The sequence below is a fragment of the Tenrec ecaudatus genome, chromosome 6, assembly GCF_050624435.1.
Source record: "Tenrec ecaudatus isolate mTenEca1 chromosome 6, mTenEca1.hap1, whole genome shotgun sequence".
Lineage (NCBI taxonomy): Eukaryota > Metazoa > Chordata > Mammalia > Afrosoricida > Tenrecidae > Tenrec > Tenrec ecaudatus.
Window position 1 is genome coordinate 76734094 of NC_134535.1, and position 25358 is coordinate 76759451.

General features: G+C 36.3%; 1 non-coding gene across 1 annotated transcript; it reads left to right on the top strand.

Annotated features, from left to right (window-relative positions):
* The first annotated feature begins 18596 nt into the window (after positions 1-18596).
* Positions 18597-18729, top strand: LOC142452254 (U11 spliceosomal RNA). Its single transcript, XR_012785277.1, has one exon. It is a non-coding gene; the product is annotated as a U11 spliceosomal RNA (small nuclear RNA).
* Positions 18730-25358: the final 6629 nt, after the last annotated feature.

Here is a 25358-nt window from a genome sequence, read left to right on the forward strand (position 1 = left end):
CTTCTTCCATGTGGGATTTGTTGCTTCTGAGTTAGTTAGATGCCTGTTTACCTCATCAGCAGGACACCATCAACTTTCTTTACCACATTTGCTTATACACACATTTGTCTTCAGCAATCTTGTCAGGAAGGGGCGCATCATGGAATGCCAATTTAATAGAACAAAGTGTTCTTGCTTTGAGGAAGTACTTGTGGAGGCCCAATGTCCATCTGATACCTTAATACTAAACCTGTAAATATATGCATGTAGATCTACTTCCCCATCAGCAGTTATAAGTCTCCAGTAGTCAACCTGTGCCCCCTGTAGATAAAATGCATCTTTAGAAAAAGTACTAACAGATTCATTTATAAAATAAATGAAATACTACTGTAAGTTAAGTATGAGTATGTTACTTCAAGTAATTTTACTGTATGCTTTATCCTGGCATGAGCAGGAAGTGGGTGGAGAATATAAGCAGTGTATTGAATACTACTGATATTAGCATTTGATGAAAATATATGCAGCAGTCATTAATGAAGTATACTATTTTCTAAAACTATGGCTATACAAATCATTACTAGTTCTGGATTGAGGGAAGACTTGTGAAAAAATGCTCCATAAATATACATATTGTCTGTTATTTTATTATCCATGTCTCACACATTATAAAATTAATATATTTTAGGAAGTTAAATTTTAAAACAAGATAGAGTCAATATGAATACAAGAAAATAGTAAATACAAATATTTATGGGAGTCTGGATTTAGATAAAATCAAAATATTGAGCATTCAGGAAGGAAAATATTTTTGAGACATGATAAAAGCTAATTAAATACCAAGAACAGGACTAACTGATGCCTTGAGAGTCTGACAAAGAAGGAAACAGGAAAGAAGAAGATTCCCAGAGTGAACTGGAGCATCACCTCTTGGTAATAATTCCTTGTACAGAGTCTAACTTTCTGGCTTCATTTATTCTGAGTCTGGAAAGAAGGTTCTCAGTGTGTATTTCTGATGATATTACCCTGTCCTTGAATCTAGGTTTCTATCAAGTTTTATCTACCAGAAGCCTGGATTCATATCTCTTTCCTATGTTGGAGTCTCTCTACTCAAGATTGTGTTGTGGGCTCAAATAAATGACAGCTGCTATAATGTCTTGAAATTTAGAGAAATCTTTATTCAGCTAGCTGGGCTACCCAGAAACTAATGTTATTTCCCCTCATAGCAGTCCTGAGTGAACTTCTCAGTCAAACTTTCAAGGTCCCAAACTCATTTATCACCTGTCTAGAGCTCAAGCAAGTGTGGACAGAAGCAGGAAACAAAATTAATGAGTTAATTGTAACTTCTAAAAGAACAAGTAAGCATTGTGAGGTACATTTTTTATAAAAAAAGAAACAATACTAAAATTGATTATAATATCTTGGTTAATATAACAAGATTAATTACAACATTCAGATTACAAGATAAAAAGGAACACTATTTAAAAATAATTGAAAGAAAAGATATATTGAAGAATAGTAAAAACTAATTATAATGTCCTGGACCTGGGAACATGAGCGTTCATTCTAAAATTAATCATCAGCAGAGACTCCCCATAAGAGGAGGGGGAGTGGGAAGGCCAACTAATAGCTAACAAAAATAGAGTTTCTTTTGCTCATCTGCCTCAATTGTTTGTGTTGATGTACTTCAACCAATGCCAGGAGCATGGCAAGAGGATTAGTGAGTGTTAGTGCTATTATGATTATATATTGAACTTAGTCATATGAAGGTGCATGATGGAAAGTAAAAGAGTAATGTGTTTAGAAATGAATGCAAGTATATAACAAGTTACAAAGAGTATGAATTTGACTACAAGAAGATTTAGGGTACACACTTTCAAGTGAAGAGTTTCAGTCAAGTATACTTGACTGAAAGTGAGCTCTCCATATTCTTTCACAGTTAATTCATTATACCCAACATTGCCTCGTGGTGTAATAAAAGAGGGAAACAGAAGCCCAGGTTGTACTACACAGTGTAATCCAAGGAATAGATGTAAGATATTTGTATTACAGCTTGTGATATGTAAAATAATAAATCTGATTGTTTAAATCAAAGTGGACATACCCCAAGTTGAAGTTCAAATGTTAAATTTGGTAAGTAATTATAAAATAGTAATACATAAAAATTAAACCATAATTAAATTACAAGTTATTTAAAAATTCATTTGTCCACTCAATTTAATTTAATGAAGAAGATCAAATCAAAACAAAATAGAAAAAGTATCCCATGGGTGAAAAAAAATCATGTGTCTTGGATAACTTGAATGTGTCCCTGCACTCTGAAGTTCTATGCCCTCTGATATTTATGCATAAGTTTGGCTTAAGCCTGAAGTCAATAATGAGGAGCCACACAATAACAGCGTTAATTTTTCTGGGACTGACAGAAGTTCCTTTTCTACAGGTTTTGACTTTTCTACTTAGTATCTGCATATCAAGTATATCTAGAAATCTGATCATCATTGTCTTCACTTTGGTAGACTCCCACCTAAAAACACCCATGTATTTTCTTCCTCCAGAATTTCTCTTTTCTGGAAACATCATTTACACCTTCCTGTATTCCAAGATTCTGGTAGAGTACATCGTCACTGGAGACAGAACAATTTCCTCTGCTGCATGTTCTGTTCAACTATTTCTTGGTGATCTCTTTGCAGTGACTGAATGTTTTCTCTTGGCTGCCATGTCCTATGATCGGTGTGTGACCATCTGCAAACCCCTGCATTACGTGACAATGACGAGCAGCAAAGTGTGCCAAGCAACGGTTATTTGGTTTTGGACGATAGGTTTTTTTATTATCTTTCCACCACTAAACTTAATTGTGAATCTGGAGTTCTGTGACTCCAATGTCATCTATCATTTGGGCTGTGATGTACCACCGATTCTAGAAATGTCACTCTCAGACACATGGTTAATTAAGCAGATGGTGATATACTGTGCTGGACTAATCTTTATGTTCACTCTTGTATGTGACATGTTCTCCTACATTTATATCATAAAGACAATCCTAAAATTGTCTTCTTTGCAACAAAGGAAAAAGGCCTTTTCCACATGTTCTTCCCACATGATTGCAGTTTCTATCCCCTATGTGAGCTGCATCTTCATCTATCTCAATACTTCTGTAAAAGAAAATGTGGAGATTAATAAAAGTGTGTCATTGCTCATTTCATTCTTATCACCAGTGCTGAATCCTTTTATATATACCCTGAGGAATAAACAAGTTAAATAAGTCTTTGTAACTCATTCAAAAAATATACATTACTCTTATAGAAGTAAAGTGGACCTAAGTTGATAAATCATGGTGAATGATTTATAATTACTTTATATTTTTGTGAAGCTAGTAAAGAAATTTCTAATAATGCAACCTATAGAACAATGAGGCTGATTGCACATCCATTGAGAATGAATCATCAATGAATAAATAATTATTTAGCAGTGATGTACAGAAGGTAAAACATGTCACTTTAACCAGAAACTTTCAGGGCTAAACCAGTCAGTTTCAAATTTATTTTTTTTCAAATTTATAATATGAGCATGGCTATACCTTTTTTAAATGATAAATTTCTCCTCTTCCCCATCATTTTATTAAGTGAAAAATTTTAATTAACACATATTTAAAAATCTGTTGTAAAGCTATATAATATTAAGAAAAATATTAGGGAATATAATGAAAAGGATGGATTTGCTATATAATTAACATCAATATATAAATAGGACCTTCTATGAACCAATAAGGAAGACAAATAATCCAAAGATAGCTATAGAAAATAAGAAAATGAATTAATCTATCATACCAAGACATGATGTACTATTTTATTAGCAATCTTGGTTTTCAAATGTAAACCTTGTTGTGTATTCCACACAAAGTCATTACTTTCATGATATAAAGTATTAGCATGTTTTGCCGAAAAAGATACCTTCATACATAATTTAAAATTGTTGATTTACTTATCACATTTGCATGTAACCCTTCACCTGGAATAGCTCAGTCTAAAAATTTATGGAAGATTTTCCCAGTACCCTGAAATATATATTTAAACTTGTTATTTCAGTCTATTTGTAATAAAAATTGGGAAGAATGTGAACATCACTTGGGAAATGTGTAAGTCAATTAGGGAAGTATGGTTCAGTATACAGTCCTTACCAAATGATGTGGACCTTAGTTTTAAAGAAAGATGATAAGAATGCATATGTGAAAATTAAGTTTTAAAACACTACATAAACAATTATGCCATTTATGAGAACTATTTTTATTGATTATAATGATATATAAGGTTAGGAAACATATTTATTCAAACTCCTTGACTCACTGCCATCAGGTCGAGGCCAGCTCACACTGAGTCCATTGCACAGGGTTAAAAGACCCCCAGAGGTTTTCGTCTTAATGGGAGCATAAAGCCTCATCTCTTGCCTGTGAATCAGCTGGTGGTTTTGAACTGCTGACCTTGATGTTAGTTAGCAGCCCAATTTGTAACTGCTACTCAGACAGTTACTAGACATCAGGATGGATGATTTAATGGTTTGAAAGTTGTGGATAAAAATGAAATATAACAGCAATAGGGTCACAAGGAAGATTAAACAATACTATGTTATATCTAACTCTCTCTGTCATAATGACTTTTAATGCGCTCTATCTCAAACAAAGCTATTCACATCCCTCCAATATGGTCAGAAAGAATTCACCTGAGGCTTTATTTACGTGTTGACCCACAATGCAAATGAATTTTGGGATTCCTCTGTTATCCACACCCTTCTGCAAATCAGGTGTTTACAATTTAAGCCCTAATTCCATTCATTTCTTCTGTGTTGGATTATATTATTTATAATCATTGGATCACATAGGCTGATATTATTCCTGCATAAGAATTTAGGTGACACCTCACTTAGACGGCAGCTTGTATGTATGCAAAACTTTAAGACCCCAGACATTTGTGATAAATGGGTATTATCTAGATTTTTCTCCCACACTTGGCTATAGCAACCATATCTTCTTCATGAGAACAAGCGTTGGACAGGGCCAAGACATAAGAACTAATTGTTCTTCGGTTGTTGCTGGGATTAAGTGTGAGTTCCAAACTCATTCATATATCTGTAATTTATATAAGACTCTGGCTCACCTTAGAGATATCATTAGCATTTTATGTTAGAGAATATTATCAATTCTCTCCCTGGGACATGAGGTAATTTTATTGATAGCATCACTACTTTAGCCAATGGTATAGAATTTAAAACACAGTTGAGAATATTAAATTGTGAGTATAGGCCTCTTATGAACTTCAATACAGGAACTATTGGCTTGTACAGATTAAACTCTTAAGTGACTGGGCACTATTTCCACAAACATGAGGGCTGGTGAGAGTGCAAAATTTTCAATAATATTCATTGACAGTAGCAGAACCATGCTTATCAGATTAATACATGTCATAGCAAGGGGAACACTGAAGCATTAAGTATATGTTAGTTCCAGCCCAACAATCGTGGGGCACCCTCAAAGCAAGAGACCCAAACCAAAGTTCAAAGACCACCAGTTCTATACCCTTGGGATAGTAGTCATCTGGTTCTTCTCACCTACACTAGGGAGTTTCAGCCTAACGTCCAAGGACTACAGGTGAGTTTGAGGTAAATTAAATTACAGCTCACTTAGTGGGGTTTGCACATCTAGTCCTTCGTGTGAAGGATGTTGTGTGCCTTGAAAAACACATGGATTAAGCTTCTGGTGACTTTCCTCTGATCAGAGATCAGGAATGGGAATAGCCTTACTATTATGTAGAGTGCATTAGAAAGAGGGTTATTTCATATTCAGTTAGGTTAAAATCTAACTCTGAATACATTTATCTTCCCTTTGGCCCATTTTAAATTTGTTCTAGTTTTTATATTTTCTACACTCTTTTAGATTGAAGATTTTCTTGGTTTCATTTTATTATTGTTGTGTTGTGGTATGTTTTCTATATTGAAATCCAGAAGAGATAACTGAATTAATGATGTCTTAGAGATATGGCAGGGGAGAATGAGGGAAAATGGAGAGCTAATAAAAATGAATACAAGAAAGAAAAAAATGTTCTAAAGCTGATTATGGTCTCCATTTTATATCTAATCTGGATATGATTTAACCACTGAATTGTATGCTATATGGACTATGTACCATTAAAACTTTTTTTTGAAAGGACCCTAGTGGAAAGTACCACCCTGGTGACACTATTATGAGGGTGAAAATAAACAACTTCCTGTTACATTTTTTCAGTATTTCTGTAGAAATCTATTCATTCTAATAAAAATATCACATAAGGATTTACAAAGCCTCAGAAACTATGGCAGTGGTTCTCAACCTTCCTAATCCTACGACCCTTTAATACAGTACCTCATGTTGTGGTGACCCCCCAAACACAAAATTATTTTCAATTCTACTTCATAACTGTCATTTTGATACTGTTATGAATCAGGCGAACCCTGTGAAAGGGCCATTCAACCCCCCAAGGGGTTGCAACCCATAGGTTGACAACCATTGCTATACAGGGTCACTGTGAGTTGGAGTCGGCTAAATGGCAGTGGGTATAGTCATTTATAACATCATTTATATTCTAATTTTGTTGTTGTTGTCGAGTGCCCTTATTCAAGTCAGCCCCACTCGTAGTCATATGCACACAGGAACAGAACACTGCTCAACCCTGCACTATCTTTAGAGACTGCAATGCTTGAGCCCATTGTTGCATGCTCTGTGTCAATCCATCGAACTGAGGGTGTAGGGGAACATTGACCACCACCTGGTGCCTGCTTCAAATGTGGAGAAGAAGGTCACTAGTCACAAGAGTGCTCCAGGCCTAAAGCTCCAAGCAAAACCTTCCCGGCATATGGTCAAAGTGTACACGGGAAGACCAACTGTCCTTGGAAAAGCAGCAGGGCCTTTGCATCTCCATTCAGGGAGACTGTTCTTCCAGTTCCTGACCTGATGTTGGCACTGCTGGGATTGGCCAAAGACTGAGGAGACCCTAACTGGACCCACCCCCCCCCCAACACCCTCACCAAGCTTTGGGTATTGCTCAAGGTATTTGGTGAGTAAATTTCCTACTTACACATAAGTTATCTTTTCTGACCTGCCCTCATTTTCAGGGCTAGGCAGTCCTTCCTCAATCTCAGTCATGGATATTGATGGCAAGCCTACCTGCCCCAGGTGTACCAGCCCTTTACTCATTTCTTCCTGTGCCCGGTCCCTCTGACCTGGGGAAGAGACATTTTAAATTAGTTAGGAACCTGATTGGGCTAAGCTGAGGCTGCTTCCCTGCAGGTCCGGAAGATTAACAGCTGCATCCCGTCTCCCTTGAAATGAGGAGGCTGAAAAGAACAATGCCTGGGATGCCTAACTCCCTGAGAACCTGCCAACCTGCATACCAGAACCGATAAACTACATCCTGGGCCATGAACCTTGCTGCTGCAGCATGGACCTCCCTCTCCCCATTTTCCTTTAAAAACTCTGGGCCCTGAACAAAGCTCGCAATTCCCCTGGCCTACTTGCTAGACCATGGGGCTTCACCTGGAAGCTCCGCCCTAATAAATCTATTTCTGTTTCTGCTCCGCCATTGTCCTGTCAGTTATCTTTGTCCATCTCCCTGTGCCTCAGTTTACCTCTCACTCATCCTGTGCCTCAGTTCATCTTCACAAGCACCAGGCAGGTGATTCTACCTGGATGCCACCTTGGAACCTTCTGATAGAGTTGGCTTTTGAAAATTTCTTTTAGCTTTTTAAAAATCATTAATTGTAGTCACAGTAACTTTAGATTCAAGAGCAAGATTCAGACATCCATTTTGGTCTTTTCTATGATATATTTTAATGATATTTTGCTTTCTTCATGTATGATGTGATTAATGCTATTCCAAAATTCATTGGATTATCATTTGGTCATTGTTCATTTGGGTTCAGTGCATCAAATCTATTCTTGAGATGGTCTTTAAGTTCTTGTGGGATACAGTCAAGATAGAATTTGGGCTCTCATGCATTTGTCTTCTTATTTTTTTCAGCTTTAACTTGAACTCATGTGTGATCAATTAATGGTCTGTTCTGACAGATGATATTAAGCTACTTCAGAGTTGTTTTCCAATATTGTAGTTTGCTTGATTTCTATGTAGTCCAAAAGAAGGAATTATGCCTGTTGCCTTTATGAATAAGTTGTTAGTCTTACAGAACTATATCATATAGTCTCTGAAATTTTTATCTGTCACTAAGTCCATATTTCCTGACTGATTATCCTTTTTCAAGGAATGTTTGTGGCATATTTGGCTGCTAAGCCCAAGGTTGGTGGTTTCAACACATCAGCCACTCTGTGGGAGAAAGATGAGACTGTCTACTCTCATAAAGACTTACAGTCTTGGAAACCATAGGGAGCAGTTCCACTCTGTCCTATTGGGTCACCAAGATTCAAAATAAACTCAGGGGTAGTTGGTTTCGCTTTGAAAATCCTTTCTGATTACAACATTCTCCCAGCAATCTCCAGGAATTATCAATGCATTTTGATTGCCTCTATGATCAATATCAAACTACTTTAATTAGGAAAAACCTTCAATTTCTTCATCTTTGGCAATACTGGTTTGTGCTTAAATTTTAATGTTCGTACTATTACCTATTCTTTTTGTTTCATGTATTAATATACTTACAAGGCTAAAACTGTATGCTAATTTACATTTTTCAAGGAACTCTAATAAAACTTTCATTATTGCTGAATTATAATGATGCTTCTAATCATGTAGCATTGTTTGCTCACACTCCATACACTGTTGTTTTCATTATTTTCAAAATCACCAAACTGTGTGAAGTTTTCTTATTTTTCAGTTACAATATTGTGTCACTATGAGTCAGACTTAACACGATGGCAATGAGTGGATGAAGTATTTTTAAGCCTATTTCAATAATTTTTAAGAATAAGATAGTGATTAAAGAAAAAACAGGAGAAAAAAATTTAAATGCTTATGCCTAATTATTAATAATGTAATTAAAATTTTAAAATATTTTATTTTCATCTAGCTGGGGAAATATTATATTTTAGCAATGTACAGCTATATAGAAAACATTTTTCTATGTTTTTTTCTTTTATTTTTCTATGTTTTAAATTGATAATAAACATTACTAACGATTTTGAATTATCTGGTATAGGAAAAATTTTGTGGGGATGGACCATTTACTTTAATCACAGGACATAGTAACACTAAGATTTAACCTAAGGAACCTCTTGAACTCCACATATACTCTTCTTTACCTCCATTTAATAACACTAGTCCAATTTCCTCTTGGTAATCAGGATCGATCACACCACTTAATACAGTAATAGCCTTCTTTGTTGATCCAAAGGCCTTTAGAGCCCTACATGACCAGAAGGCATCCTTAACTTCCAGTTCAATGGAATAAGTTCTGTGTCTTCAGGTAGGTGTATTCCTCCATTCTAAAACAATACCTCCAGCCCAAAGAACAGAGGGTAGCAGGGACAGGGAGGAATATGTGGTGAGTATATTATAGTGAGTGATGCCACACCTCTTTTTACCCCTTGGTTCCTGGAGTTGTGGTTTCTAGATATTGGAGAAATGGTACCATATAATGGAAACTGGCTAAGAGCATTTGTAACCTCCTGAAGATCATTGGCCCAACTTGACAGAGTGTCCCCTGGCTGGTACTTTAATCATGTCTTTGGAAGTGCATTGGATTGCTTTATCAAGCTAGCTGCTTCAGCACGATGAGGAACAGGGGAGGACCAGTAATTCCATAAGTTTGTGCCCATTGCTACACTTCGTTTGCTGTGAAGTGAGTCCCTTGATTTGAGTCAATGCTGTGCTGGATACCCTCTTAAGGTATGAGACATTCTGTATACCCATGAATGGTAGTTTTGGCAGAAGCATTCAGTTCAGAGAAAGCCAGTCCATATCCAGAGGAAGTGTCTATTTATTTAAGAATAAAACACTGCCCTTTCCATGAATAAAGTAGTCCAATGTAATCTACTTGCCACCAGATTTCTCCAAACAATTGTCCCATATCTTGGACTCAGTGTTGGTCATTCCTGCTGGTAGATATGGCCCTCAGCAGTAATAGTAGCCAAGTTAGCCTTGGGGAGTGAAAGTCCATGTTGAAGGGTTAATTTCCTAGCATTCAGATATCTTGCCAATAAGTCTAAAGTCATTGAAACTGCTTCTTTACTACATCCAGTCAAATTGCGTCATCAATTTAATGAAACAATGTGACCTTTTTTGGAGGGGAAGGTGATCAAAGTTTCTATGTATTAAATTATGGCATAGTGTTGTAGAGTTGTTTTAGCCCTGAGAGAGTTGGAAAGCGTATTTTTGCCTTTACCATCTGAAGGAAAATTGATTCAAGTGGTCCTTTGAAAATAGAATTGAGAAAAGGGCATTGGTTGACCCAATGGCCACATTCGAGTAGCTAAGAAAAGTATTGATTTGTTTAAGCAATGAAACCACATCTGAAACAGCAGCTGCAATTGTAGTCACCACATGATTAAGTTTACAATAATGTACAGTTAATTTCCAAGTTCCACCTGATGTTTGTATAGGTCAAATAGACAAGAGAAATGAGGATGTGCGGGAGTCACCACCCCTGTAGAGTGCAAGTCTTTGATAATGATACTAATCTCAGCAGTTCCTCGAGGAATTCAGTATTGCATTCAGTTTACCATATTGTGTGGCAGAGACAGTTCTAACAACTTCCACTTGGATTTACCTACCATAATAGCCCTGTACCATATTTCAGGGATCCAACATTGTGGTTCCTCCATTTGCTGAGTATGTCTAGTCCAAGAATGCAGAGGAATTGAAGAAATCACTACATAGGACCCATAGGACCCACTGGATCCAATCTGACAACAACCTTTTTAATAATAGTGACAGACTTACTCTTACAGAGACAGACGTGGAGTTCTCAGTACCTGTCAGCCTAATTATATCTGAGAATCAATTTAGAAAACTCATCTTTATGATTTTATTTCTCTTGAATCACATGCAGTACCAAATGTGTCAGACTGAGTTCTTTAGGGAAGAAAAATCAGTGATACTTATTTGCATATGCTTATATAAATGTATATCAAGAAGTATCTTATGCAGTTGTGGAAGCAGGTTGATCTAGTTCAGTCTGATCCTGTCAGTTTGTAAGGGAAGCTGGACAATTCCCCTGATTCATGTAGCTGTGGAAGGGGACAAATAGGAAGCAGAATGATCCCACAGCAGAGGGGCCACAGACTGGTAGATTCAGGGGTAAATGAATACAAGATTGGACTAATTAATCCAACACTGGGAAACCACTCCAGGAATTGGTAGGCATCAAAACAGAAGATTGAGGCACTAAATGCAGGATCCAGCTTCAGCAGAAGGGAAGGGCCAAAGAGAACTTGGCTTTGCTTCAGAGCTCTGTCTTAACCAAAAGGTCACACTCCCAAGGCCACACGCTCATCAGACTTAGACTAGATTGATAGGTTGGGATCCTCTCCTACCATCAAAAGAGTGTCTAGCTGACATAGAATCTAACTAGCACACTGAATATTCTAGAAAAAATAAAACCAGGGCACACATTCACACATATAAGGGTGAACTTTGTATCATGAATAACATTTTGTATCAAGGAAGTAACCTAAGCTAGTCCAACTCAAGTTCATAGGTCAGGTTCCAGCTGTAGCCACCTCCAGACGCACACAGACGCCAATTGATGAAACAAGAAGGCCAACATTGAAGATCACAGGTGTCATTGCAGGGTCGAGTGCATCTAAGGTTCAGAGGACAATGACAGGCACTCCAACTCCAAGGGTTGGCGGGCCATATGGCCCACCACCCCCAGGTCAGATACATCATACAGGCCAGGCTGGAGGGTGAAGTAAGGCAGGAAGAAGACCAGTTTATCTTCAGGGTTGTCCTTAAAAAAGGCCAAGCCCCCAAGGAGCTATCCTCAGGTTGTGAACTGATTGATTGTGTGGACTTTACCAAAACCTGTCACTGTACACTGCTTGTCATCTTGGAATTTGTACATAACTCTTTCACTATAAATGATCTACAAACTAAGACAATAAAATGATACTTCCCTCTAACAGGAAACAAACTAGCATGTGTCCAATAGAAAATACACCAATCCTGCTTGCATCATATATTTTATAAGTGAACAAACAAAAATATTTGATGCTTAACATTTCTAAACCTGAACATTTCTAAACATCACCTAAACCTAAACCTAAACCTATCAACAACCAACAACCAATCCTATCAACAACTTCCCTCATTGTGTCTTTCCTGGACCCATTAGGAAAAGTGAAACTATTCCGCGGGAAATCACCCCTTGATCCACTTTTTTCTCTTTTTTTATATATTTTTTAACCCTAACCCTAGCCCTAGCCTTAGCCTTAGCCCTAGCCCTCAATCCAGTTTTTCGACACTGCAGACATACATATAAGTTTTAAATGGGATACTTCATGACTTGGTCTCCTCTCATTTTGAGTATCTAATTTGTAAGCTGTCCATTGCTATCAATTCAGTGTTCTGTGATGTGATGAAGAGATAAACATGTTCTTTGATGTAATGAATTTTCCTTCCAGTTTGAAACTTGTGTGTTTTCATGCATAAGCAAAGTCCAATGTACAGCATGTGGTTCATAAAGACTGAAGGCAACATTCATCAACTCACAGCGTCAAACATCTTTCTGTTTATCCATTGAGTTTATGGTTAGCTCAATCCTAGCCAGCTAAGCTAGGCCAATGAGTACCAGTATCCAGCTAGAGAACTCACGTCTACCTCCATCCACTTCAGACCACTGGCTCTTTGCATATTATCATTAATTTAGCTATTGTTTAATTCTCTGTTAAATTTATCTGCTTGTTGAGATAGGAATAAGATCATTGCTCATGAATAGTTTTAGCTTTTCTTTTACTCTTCAATGACCTGTACTAAGAACATTCTGCCTTCTTCCCTAAATGTGCTATTGAGTCACATAGTTTCCTTACTTTACAATTCCAGAAATATTCTTTATCTAACTTGGCAGTTTGAAGAAATCCTTTCTTCCATGCTAAACTCTTCAACCAAACATTTACTACAAATGATGCAAATATTTGCATCTATTTTACTCCTGTTCTTATATTTCAATTTGTTCAGAACTCACAATGTGGTTGTAGGTGTAATGCATATCAATTATGGTTAAGAGACTATTATTGACACCATTTATGTATGTGACCAACCTGTGCACCTAGGGATACAGACCAGTGTAGATGAATTTTCACATTTGGTTAAAGAAGCAAAATCTTGTGCCATTGCATCCATAGAAAGTGATATTACTGAAGACCTGACTTTCAAATCGTGACCCCTATCCCCTTAATCCTAATGGAGTGAGCAAAGAAATCTTTGTATGCAAAAAAAAGTGATGATTTAAAACTTAACCAAAATTCAGCAGAGTGTTACAGAAGACACTCAACATGACGGGTTGTCACAATGATTGCAACAAGGGGCAAAAATCGTGAGGAGGTTTTGGGACTAAGCACTGTTTGTTTTGTGGTATATAGGACTGCTACGGCCTTATTTCAACTCAATGGCACCAAATAACAATTTATTTATGTGTATATATATGTATATGTATAAATGTATATGTGTAAAATCTCCTATAAAGCCTATGGAATCATGGTCTAGATTAACATGGCATAACAAAGAATCAATCCCACCCTACTCCTATCTACTAATTTAGAAGGAAACACCCTATGAAATAAGATTATAGCCACAGGCATAGGGTCCAGAATGATAATACATCACATTAGGAGTTATGGGTAGAAGGGCCATATTAATTTACCACCCTTGAAATGGATGGACAGAAGAATAAACAAATGTATCTTGGAAGAAATACAGCCAGAATATTCCTTAAAAGTGATGACAGCAATATTTCATCTCACATACTTTGTACAAGTTTCAAGGAGAGACCTATCCCTGGAGAGAACATCATGCTTGGTAAAGTCTAGGGTCAATGAAAATGAAGACGACCCTCATGAAGATGGATTGACAAAATCGCCTTAAAAAACATGTTCAAACATGACAATTGTGAGGATGGTACAGATCTGGGCAGTGCTTCCATCTCTTGTACATAGAAGCCCTTTAATTTGGAAGCAATTTGACTGCACTCAGTAATGTGTATGTGTGTGTGTGAATTTACCCGTATATGTAGGATGAATTTACCTGCCCAAAGGCTTTTGTCTGCCTGGCATTTGGTCTCTGAGCAGTTTTACTTTAGATAGGTGATTTGAATTTAGATAATACTTCTTGTAAGCTTCTTATAAGCTTATATTGTTTTGTGAATACATGGTGGACTTTACAGTATCTTAGGCGAATCACATTTAGGGGCTATCTTATTTAGGGGATCTTATTACTAGCACCAAAAGAAACATTTGAAATTAAGTTTAGAGAATACTCTCTCAAAGAAGTTGAATATTTCAATTTACAAAACCAGTTTTTCTTCTTTTCTCTTGCTTCCTTTTCCCATTTCAACTTGCTCAGCATTTCTATAGCTTGATAATATTACTTTAAATTTTTTCAACCCAATGTCATTATAACACATTATCTAACTGTAATAATTTATTGTTGAGACGATATGAGGTTAAAAGTCAATTAATGACATTTAGCATTTATCTTTGTATAAGTAAATCCCGCTCCATTTCAGAAGTAGCGGGCACTTCACTGGACAGTCCATGAGGTTATCTCGATGCCTTGCTGGAGAAGCAGGTACATGTGTTAGAAGAAAAAGATCCTTTCCCATCCATTAAAACTGATTTTACATCCTTGTTTCACTTATAAGCTAATTGGTCTAAGCTTCAGTGTCACGACGTACAATTATGAGTATAAAAACAACTTGCAGAGTTGTTTACATGTTTAATTATAAGTGAATTTAAATACAATCTAGATATCCTTTCTGAATATTTATTCAAAATTAAAGCAAAAACAAATGCATCTTAGCAGATGATTAATATTAAGCACAACTTTGTTTTATTTCCTAATGTTCATAGATCAATGACAAGTATTACTTTTGTATTTTTTAATTCACATTATAAGTATTAGTCTGTAATATTAAAGTTATTAGGTCACCATGGTAAAGGAGAAATTCATAAAACCATTTTGACCAAAACTGAATTATTTCATTCAGTTCTTGCTGAATTAGACAGTTCTTTTTTATCCCGCTGTCACAGTGGGATCCGTGTCTGCTCCACTAACAAGGCCTGGGTTTCTGCTCATGTTAACTGCCAGAGACCCCAAGTGATTAAGAGAAGCTCATCTCTGTAGGAACCAGGATGTAAAAGACACCCCCCACCCAAAGGTTGGAGATTTAAAATCAGATACATTGTTGTAAAATCACCTTGGAAATATTAGAACTATGCTTTTATGATAACACTATAGAAAGACTCAAGATAAAAAACAAACCTTTAGCTAAAGTTTACTAGACCACTAAGAATCTTTCGCTTAAACAGGCAAAATTTAAAGAGAGAAACTTTGTGTTAATTTTTAGGACCATCTCTATTCCTAAAATAGGATGGAAACCTAAGGAAGCATTTTATTTCCCTGATGTTATTATTCCTCTAATGCTCTGAGAGTAATAGAATTATTTTGGCTAAGTCTTTAAAGGCTTGTTTGACCTGCTTGTTCCTCAGAGTATAAATAAATGGGTTTAACATGGGGGAAATGGAAGTAGTTAGTACTGAGACTCCCTTATTGATAGCCATTTCATCTTTTGCTGAAGGTTTGATATAGACAAAGATGCAGCTGCCATAGGTGATGGAAACCACAATGATGTGCGAAGAACAAGTACAAAAAACCTTTTTTCCTTTGTTGAGCAGAAAGGAATCTTAAAATTGTTCTGATGATAGATATGTAGGACAGGACCACACACACACACGAGTCATGATAAAGACCATCACAAAGCAGACCAGGACCATTTGCTCGACGTTCCATGCATCTGTGCATGCTTTCGGCATCACAGAAAAACGGTCAATGACGTTAGAATCACAGAATTCCAGATCCAGTAACATGAGAACAGCTGGGAATATCATCAAAAAGGAAATTATCTAGCACCCTAGGATAAACCTTTTACAGACATTGTGGTCCATTATGGTCATGTAATGCAAAGGTTTGCAGATGGCCACATATTGATCATAGGACACGGTGACAAGAAGGAAAAATTCTGTTACCCCAAACACATCTGCAAAAAATAATCGACTTAAGCAAGCATTATATGTAATGGTCCTGTCACCCATTGACATACTGTATAGGAACCTTGGGATGGAGGATGAGGTGAACAAGATTTCTAAGAAGGACAATTTTTGGAGAAACAGGCACATGGCTGTTTTGAGATGGGAATCCACTAATGTGAGGAAGAGGATGGTTAGATTTCCGGTGACATTCAATATGTAGGTAATAAGCAGAACTATAAATACCAGAATCTGCAGTTGTGGGTCTTTGGTCAATCCCTGGAGGATGAATATGGTCAGTGTTGTATGCTTCCTCGTTCCTGGCTCATGATTTCTGCTCAAACCTGAGAGATACAAGATTTGCGAAGAGGGTGAGATAGTTTTTTTTTTTTTTAATGACTTTTAAAAATGTTTATGTCTCTAATAGGTTTCCACTGAATTTTCACTTTCACACAGACAACAGAGAGAAATGATAGATTTAATTCACTAATAAATGAGGGAATATTTTGTGATTTATATGACTGAGAATTATAGTACTTATGATTATGATTTTATCTCATTTTGTTTTTAACTAGTACATCACTTTTCTTTGTTTTCAGATTAACATTGTTACAATAAACTCTGTAACTATTAAATCTATTTTCTAAAAACATTTCCTGTGCTTTCTTCACTAATTTGTAATAATTTCCTCTAGCTCCCACTTATAGCTTATTCAGATTATTTCACTATGATATGGCTCCTGAACGTAGGGCAGTTGTTCTCTGTCCTTTAGGGTTGTTATTATAATCAGAACATTGAAAACCCATTACCATCCAGTCCAAAAAACCCTGGTGGCATGACGGTTAAGTGTTGGGCTACTAACAGCAAGGTCAGCAGTTTGACACCAGCAGCAGCTCCATGGGAGAAAGACAGAGATTTCTACTCATGCAAAGACTTACAGTCAAAGAGACTCACAGGGAAAGTTCTAGCCTTTATCTCACTCTGCCCTATGAATTGGCATAGACTTGTTTGCAGTGATTTTCATTACTTTTCCAACTCATAGAAACTCTATGGAATAGAGTAGAACTACCCCTTAACATTTCGGAGGCTGGAAATTTTCTGGAAAAGGAAAGCCTAATAAGAAAACAGCAAATTAATTTATTATTGAATAATATTCCTTTGTATGGAAAACTGCATTTTGTTTATTAATTATTCAGCAGATAGACATTAGGTTGTTTCTACATTTTTGCTTATTGTGAATAATATAAATCCACATACAAGTATTATCAATGGATATGTTTTTATTTATCTTGGAAATAGAAATGGAATAGGTGAGTTCCCTAGTAACTTTATGTTTAAAGTATTAGGAATTTTCTATGTTCCCAACATGGATATACCAGTTTACATTCCCACTAGACATGCCTGAGGTTTCAATTCTTCCGCATACTCCCAAAGTTTGTTATTACCTGTGTTACTGCTTATAATCATCTCAGTGAATGTGAAGTGGTATTTTACTGTGATTTCAGTTTGAATTTCCCTGGTAGCAATGAAGTTAAGCATCATTGCATATGGTTATTGGCCATTTGTATAGGTATTTTGAAGAAATAGGTTCTATAAACATTTCTTTTTCAATTGACTTTTCAATCTTTCTATTATTGAATTGCAAGAGTTCTTTATATACTCGCTATATAAGTCCTTCATAAAAGATATGATTTAAATTTGTTCTACTATTCACTTCCTTTAAAAATATATTTTATCTTGTATTTAGTGACTATTCCAAGACTATTAAAATCACCCTGGCAAAATGGATTGATTGAATGACTAGTGAATTATTGAATAATTCAATAGTTTATTTAAATGGGTAATAGACTTGATATGATATGTAGGAAATGATTACATTCACAGTTTACTTATATTGTTCCTTAATCAAGAGTCACTTAGTATTGGTGTCTTACACAACCAAACTTTAGCCATGTTCTTGCTTCTAAATATATTTTAACAAGTTACTTGAAATTCTCTTTGATTTATTGATTTCTGCTTGTGTTTAAGAGAACAGAAGATTTTTAAAGTGCAGGCATCCAAATTAATCATCAGACAATATTCATTAAGACTGATTTTAGAAAGTCTTCCCTTAGATTTAGATGATCTACTTTTATTTATGCATAAATACAATCTTGTAAATGCTTTTCATTAATTCAAAGCCAAACACTCATGTTTATTTTTTTTATTTTTAACTACAATGTAATGAATCACTAACATTTCAGCATTTCAGTAAACATGAGCTCAGCTTTTCTCTAGAGAAAAACATCATATAAGGCTTTTAATGAGAAAATAATGGGAATTCACATGCATGTACTTACTTTTTGAGAAATCCATAATGATTAATTGTCTCTACTTATCCAAGAGTCAGAAAGATGAAACACACAAAAAGGGCTTCTGTCGTTAAGTGGCACATGTAGGGCGTCTCTATTGCTCTACATGCGGAATCGACATCAAGAGATTTAGGAAGCGTAATTTTTGTTACCTGGGCTGCTAGTAATTGTTGGTCCTGCGCCCTAGATTGGTGAAGGAATAGAGGAAACTTTTCCATACTTCTGTGGCTACTCTTGTTAGAGGCCTTGAGTGCTTCCCCCCACCCCCTTGCTTTCCGTAAGCCTCATCTTTACCACTATGTAATGCAACTCTCTAAACATTTCTGTTCAGTTAAAGTAGACTTCTCACTTAAAAAAGTTTTTTATTACAAAAAAAAGAAGGATGAAACATTTCATCTGTAGAGGCTTGTACATGGACTTCCAGTCACTCTTACCCATGGACCCATGCTCAGCTCTTAAGCATCCTGTGATAATAATGATCAATTCGATGTTTTCGTTCCCAACATGTGGTCAGGCCATTCTCATTGAAACATTTGTCTAATGTTGAAAGTATATACTGGTTGAAGGATTCAGGGAATATCAAGAACTATCTATATTTTAAAAACAAATGATAATCAGGTTTTCTGCATATAGTCTGGAATTTTTTCAAAAAGAATGTCATTTGTTATATTTGCTAAACCTGAGGCCCAATCCATAAATAAGTGTCCTTAGTGACCATGTCTCCAAGTCTTTAATGAATGCATGTAATGAATATTTGGCAACACTCTGAAGTATGTAGCAGTGGAGAGAATGTCCTTAGAGAACTGAAGATACCACAATAACACCCAATTTAGGCTATATGCAGAAAAACAAAACCCGACAGCCTGCTCTTTCTCTCCACCACTTCTATTATGTAAAACATTTAATGCACTACCATGCCCCCTTTCCTTTTTTCCTTTTGTAACTTTGTTACTTTTTAAAACTTTATTGTTAATATTTTGTTAAGTGTCTCAGGTTCATTCCAACTGATAGCGCTGTACACACAGTAGAAGAAAATGTTGCCTTATCTTGTACCAGCTTAATAACTGCTGTTCTATTGGAGGCATGCAAAGCCACCATGCCAATCCATGTCATTCGGTGTCTTTTTTTCCTCTTAAATAATTTTATTAGTGGCTGGAACAACTCTTATAACAATCCATACATCCATCTATTGTGTCAAGCATATTTTTACATTTGTTGCCATCATCATCATTCTCAAAATTGCTTTCTACTTGAGCTATTGATATCAGCCCCCATTTTCTCCATCCCTCCCCACTACCCCCTTGCTCATGAACCCTTGATAATTTATAAATTATTATTATTTTGTCATATCTCACACTGTCTGACATCTCCCTTTACCTGCTTTTCTGTTGTCCATCCCCCAGGTAAGAGGTTATATGAACATCCTTTTAACTAGTTTTCCCTCTTTTTTTAACCCGACCCTTTTCTTTACAAAGCATGATGTGATTATCTTAGGAGGAATACCTCCTAAAAACTTAGGAAATCAATATCCTTAATACCACTTATATACACTCAGAGTATAATGACGATATTTTATATTTGATAAAGGAAGTGGGGTCAGTGGTGCAACAGAATTTGATACTCAGAATGAGCTCTACACACTTGATTTTAATTGAGTAGGTAAATAACACCTATATTGAGAAAGGAGAATCATTTTTAAATGAAATTACCAAAATAGGATATCTATAGTATTCCAATCTTTCTCACTCTCTCCCTCTCCCTCTCTCTCACTCCCTTGTCATCATATCATATCAGAGGTCCTAATGAGCAATAGGATTAGCAAATCCTACCTTATAGGATTTATATGAGTCAAATTTGATCTGATGACAGTGGATATTTATGTGTGTGACATAAGTATATGTATATTTATGTGCATGTGGGGGGATGTTTATGTAAAATGTCCTGTATTTAAGCTTATGTATCAGTAGTACAAAAAATTCATCAATCTTCTCCAGTCTTCCTTATTCATTGTCCAGCTTTCACATGCTTATGAGGCCATTTAAAATACCCTGACTTGGGTCAGGCACAAAGTGACACTTTACAAAGTGACATCTGTGCTTTTTAACATTTTAAGGAGATCTTTTGCAGCAGATTTACACAATGCCTCTACGTCTTTATCTACATCTATATGTCATGAATTGATGCTGGCAAGTGGATTTCAATTCACGGAGACCCCCATATGTAACAGAGAACTCATTCATTGCTCAGAGACTCTGAGTTCTCTGTGGAGTTTCCTTCACTATAATCTTTTATAGAAGCAGATTGCCAAGGCTTTCTTAGTGGTGATGCTGAGTGGGTTCCTTTAAGATATATATATATATATATATATATATATATATATATATATATATATATATATAATTTATTTAGCCATTTATCTGTTGATTGAGATTTAGATTGTTTCTATCCTTTGACATTATAAATAGTACTGCAGTGAACAACAGAATGCAGTTTCTGATTGTGTTCCTGCTTTGGATTATTTGGGGTGTATATAATAACGCTAAACTTTTAAAATATATGTTCTTAACCTACAGAAACTTTCTATCTGAACTTCTGTGAGCAGCATATGAAAATGCCAGTTTCACCATAATCTCACCAATATTTAATACTATCAATGATCCTTTTACCATAAAGAAAAGTTCAAACAATTGTCAAAATTAAAAAAACAGGTTATTGAGGATCTGAAAAATCAAAGAAAGTAACTTTTAGAAATCTGAATTTACCCATAACTATTTGACAAAGGTCTTCTTCAAAGTTTAAACTGTACTGAAAGCACTAGCCAAACAAAAGGCTCCAGGAATTGATGTATTACCAATCGAAATGTTTCAACAACTGATGAAGCACTGGAAGCACTAATTCGTCTATACCAGGAAATTTAGAAGATAGCTACTTGTCCAGCTGACTGGAAAAGATCCATATTTGTACCCATTCCCAATAAAAGTGATGCAACACAATGCTCAAATTAGAAAACAATATTATTGATATTAAATGTAACTAAAATCTTGCTGAAGTTCATCTAACATCAAGTTGCAGTGGTAACATTGATATAGAGCTACTAGAGGTTCAGGCTGGATTTTGAAGAGGGCATGGAACAAGGGATATCATTGTTGATATCAGGTGGATCTTGGGAGAAAGCAGAGAATACCATAAAGAGGTTTACTTGTGTTTGATTGACTATGCCAAGGCATTCAACTATGTGGATCAGAAAAAATCTATGGCTAGCCTTGAGAAGTTTTGGAATTCCAGAACACTAAATTGGGTTCATCTGGAATTTATATATGGATCAAGAGACAGTTGTATGAACAGAACAATGGACTAATGAATGGCTTAAAATCAAGAAAGATATGACACAGGGTTGTATCCTCTCACCATACTTATTAAATCTGCATGGTTAGCGAATAATCAGTGAAACTGGATTTTATGAAGAAGAATGTGGCTTCAGGTTTGGAGGAAGACTTATCAACAACCTGCACTATGCAGACGAAGCCACCTTATTGCTGAAAGTGAAGCGGGCTTGACGCACTTACTATGGAAAATCAAGGATGGCAGTCTTCAATATTGATTATAAATCAATGTAAAGAAGATCAAAATTCTCACAATTGGCCAATAGTTAACAGCATGATAAATGGAGAAAAGTTGAAATTGCCAAAGATTTTGTCTTAATGGATCCACTATCAATGCTCATAGAAGCAGCCGTGAAGAGATCAAAAGACATCTTGCATTAGGTAAATCTGCTGCACAAGACATCTTTAAAGTATTGAAAAGCAAGGATATTAGTTTGAGGACTAAGGAGTCCCTAAGCTAAGTCATGGTATTTTCCATTGCCTTATGTGCAAGAGAAAGTTGTATATTGAATAAAGAAGACGGAAGAAGAATTGATGCACTTGAATTGTGGGGCTGGAGAAAAATAAGAAAAGTGCCATGGAATATGAAAAGGACATACTGATTTGTCTTTGAAAAAGTACAACCGGAGGCCTCCTTAGAGACAACGGTGGTGAGACTTCCTTTCATGTACTTTATACATCTTATCAAGAGAGACCTTCCCCTTGAGAAATATACCATATTTGACAAAGTAAAGGGCCGGTGAAACAGCAGAAGATGAATTGACCCATGGCTGCTGCATACTCAAGCATAGACACAAACCACTGCTCTTCTCAACAAATCAAATATAAATTCATCTAATTACATTAATATTCATTTTAATGACATAGGCAAATTCAAATGGTCAGAGGTCAGTTCATTTCAAATCAACTCTCTGTCATTGAGTCATTTATGATTCTAAGGAATATTAATTTTTATAATGTTTTGCTTCAGAGACATAAGAGTATATGGGTCACAATGTAAAATGTGTATCTTACCATGGAATATAGTAAAAAAAAAGTTTGGAACCCAAATTTCATGCCAATTGAATGATATACAAAAGGTTTGAGAACATAAATGTTTTGTAAATCTTTATTATCCACTCAAACAAAGATATGTGAAATACCATATATACTCGAATATAGTACCTAATTATTACCTGGGAAACCAGAAAAACTGATTGACTTGAATATAAGCCTAGGGTAGACAATGCAGAAGCTATTGGTGAGTTTCAATAATCAAAACAAATGAAAATAAAATTGCTAAAAATTGCAACATCAGTGGGGTAATTATTTAAATATTTATTTTAAATTAAAAACATAAATAAAAGGACAAGTCATTTAACATTAGTAAAACAACACAATAAGTGGAAAATAGGTTCAACAAAAACAATAAGGTATCAGCAATGATACCTTAAGAGTACTATTACCTGAGCTCAATGAGCAACCAAATTAAAATTTAAAGAGTTAAAATCCTTCAAAACTGGATTCCTCATCATCATCCATATCCCAATGCAGAGCTTCAGCTAGTGTGAGGTCATCATAGACGCTGTCCTCACTGAGATCGCCGTCATCACCATCACTGCTGTCATTTTCATACAAAGCGCAGTCTTCACTGCCATCCATAGTATTACTAATACTACATTTCTGGAAGGCACGTCGCACCATGTCTTCTGGAATGTCTTCCCACGCATCTTGAACAGACTCCTATTAACTCTATGTCAGGCTTCATGAGATTTCCTCCTTTTGTTGGTCGGGCTTGACCCAATGACATCCATTCATGCCACATCCTTCGCACACGGTCTTTACAAGGCTTATTCAAAGATACATCCAGAGGCTGAAGTACAGATGGAAGCTCACCTGGAATAATGACTAGAGTAAATTTAGTAGATTTTGCCAATTTGTTTTATGTCATCTGATAGGTGGGCTCTGAACATATCCCAAACAAGTAACGATGACTTTTTCTTTTTTCTTTTTTTTAAAACATTTTATTAGGGGCTCATACAACTCTTATCACAATTCATACATATACACACATCAATTGTATAAAGCACATCTGTGCATTCTTTGCCCTAATCATTTTCAAAGCAGTTGCTCTCCACTTAAGCCCTTTGCATCAGGTCCACTTTTTTTCCCCTCCCTCCCCACTCCCCCATCCCTCATGAGCCCTTGATAATTTATAGATTATTATTTTGTCATATCTTGCCCTATCCGGCATCTCCCTTCACCCCTTCTCTGTTGTCTGTCCCCAGGGAGGAGGTCACATGTAGATCTTTGTAATCGATTCTCCCTTTCCAACCCACTCACCCTCTACTCTCCTAGTATCGCCCCTCACACCCCTGGTCCTGAAGGTATCATCCACGCTGGATTTCCTGTGCCTTCAGCTCCTATATGGACCAGTGTACAACCTCTGCTCTATTCAGACTTGCAAGATATAATTCGGATCATGGTAGTTGGGGTGGGGGGGGGAGCATTTAGGATCTGGAGGAAAGCTGTAATCTTCATCGGTGCTACATAGCACCCCGAATGACTCATCTCCTCCCCTTGACCCCTCTGTGAGGGGATCTCCAGTGGCTGACAAATTGGCTTTGGGTCTCCATTCTGCACTCCCCCCTTCATTCAGTATGGTAAGATTTTTTTTGTGTGATGATGCCTTATACCTGATCCCTTTGGCACCTCGTGAACGCACAGGCTGGTGTGCTTCTTTCATGTGGGCTTTGTTGCTTCTGAGCTAGATGGCTGCTTGTTCACCTTCAAGCCTTTAAGACCCCAGACACTATCTCTTTTGATAGCCCGGCACCATCAGCTTTCTTCGCCACATTTGCTTATGGTCATCGGTTCCAAATTTCTCCCAGCCATTTTTTTGTTTAGTCTTCATCCATCCAGCCTTTAACATGTGAATGCACAGTAATTCTTGGTAGGAAATTGATCTTTTTAAGCAAGGTCTTTCTTTCAAAAATAATGAGAGGATGCAGCTTAGTTCCATTAGCCAAACATGATAGAACAACTGTAAAGTGTTTTTTTTTCTTCATTTCCTGTGGTTTTGAGAGAAATATTTTTTTCTCCTTAACTTGCCACAGTTCTGGTGCTTGGAAGAACAAAAGTCATGGCAGTTTCATCCATATTCCCAATATCTGCCAGGTCATAATTATAAATTCTTCTTTATTTTATAATAAATGACTGGACTGACATAATTTTTTCTTCCAGGTCTTGTGGCAATTTCTGGGAAATGTTTGTTCTTTGTTTCAAACACAGCAGGCCAAACCTATTCATGAAGCAGGTACAACATCCTGCTGACACAGCAAATTTTTCAATGCCTGGTGCTTTGTATTTGTCATTCTTAGCCATTTGCAGAGCACGTATGCAGATTCCAATGTGTGTTATGCAGTAACCATTTTGATGACCCTCCTTAACCCA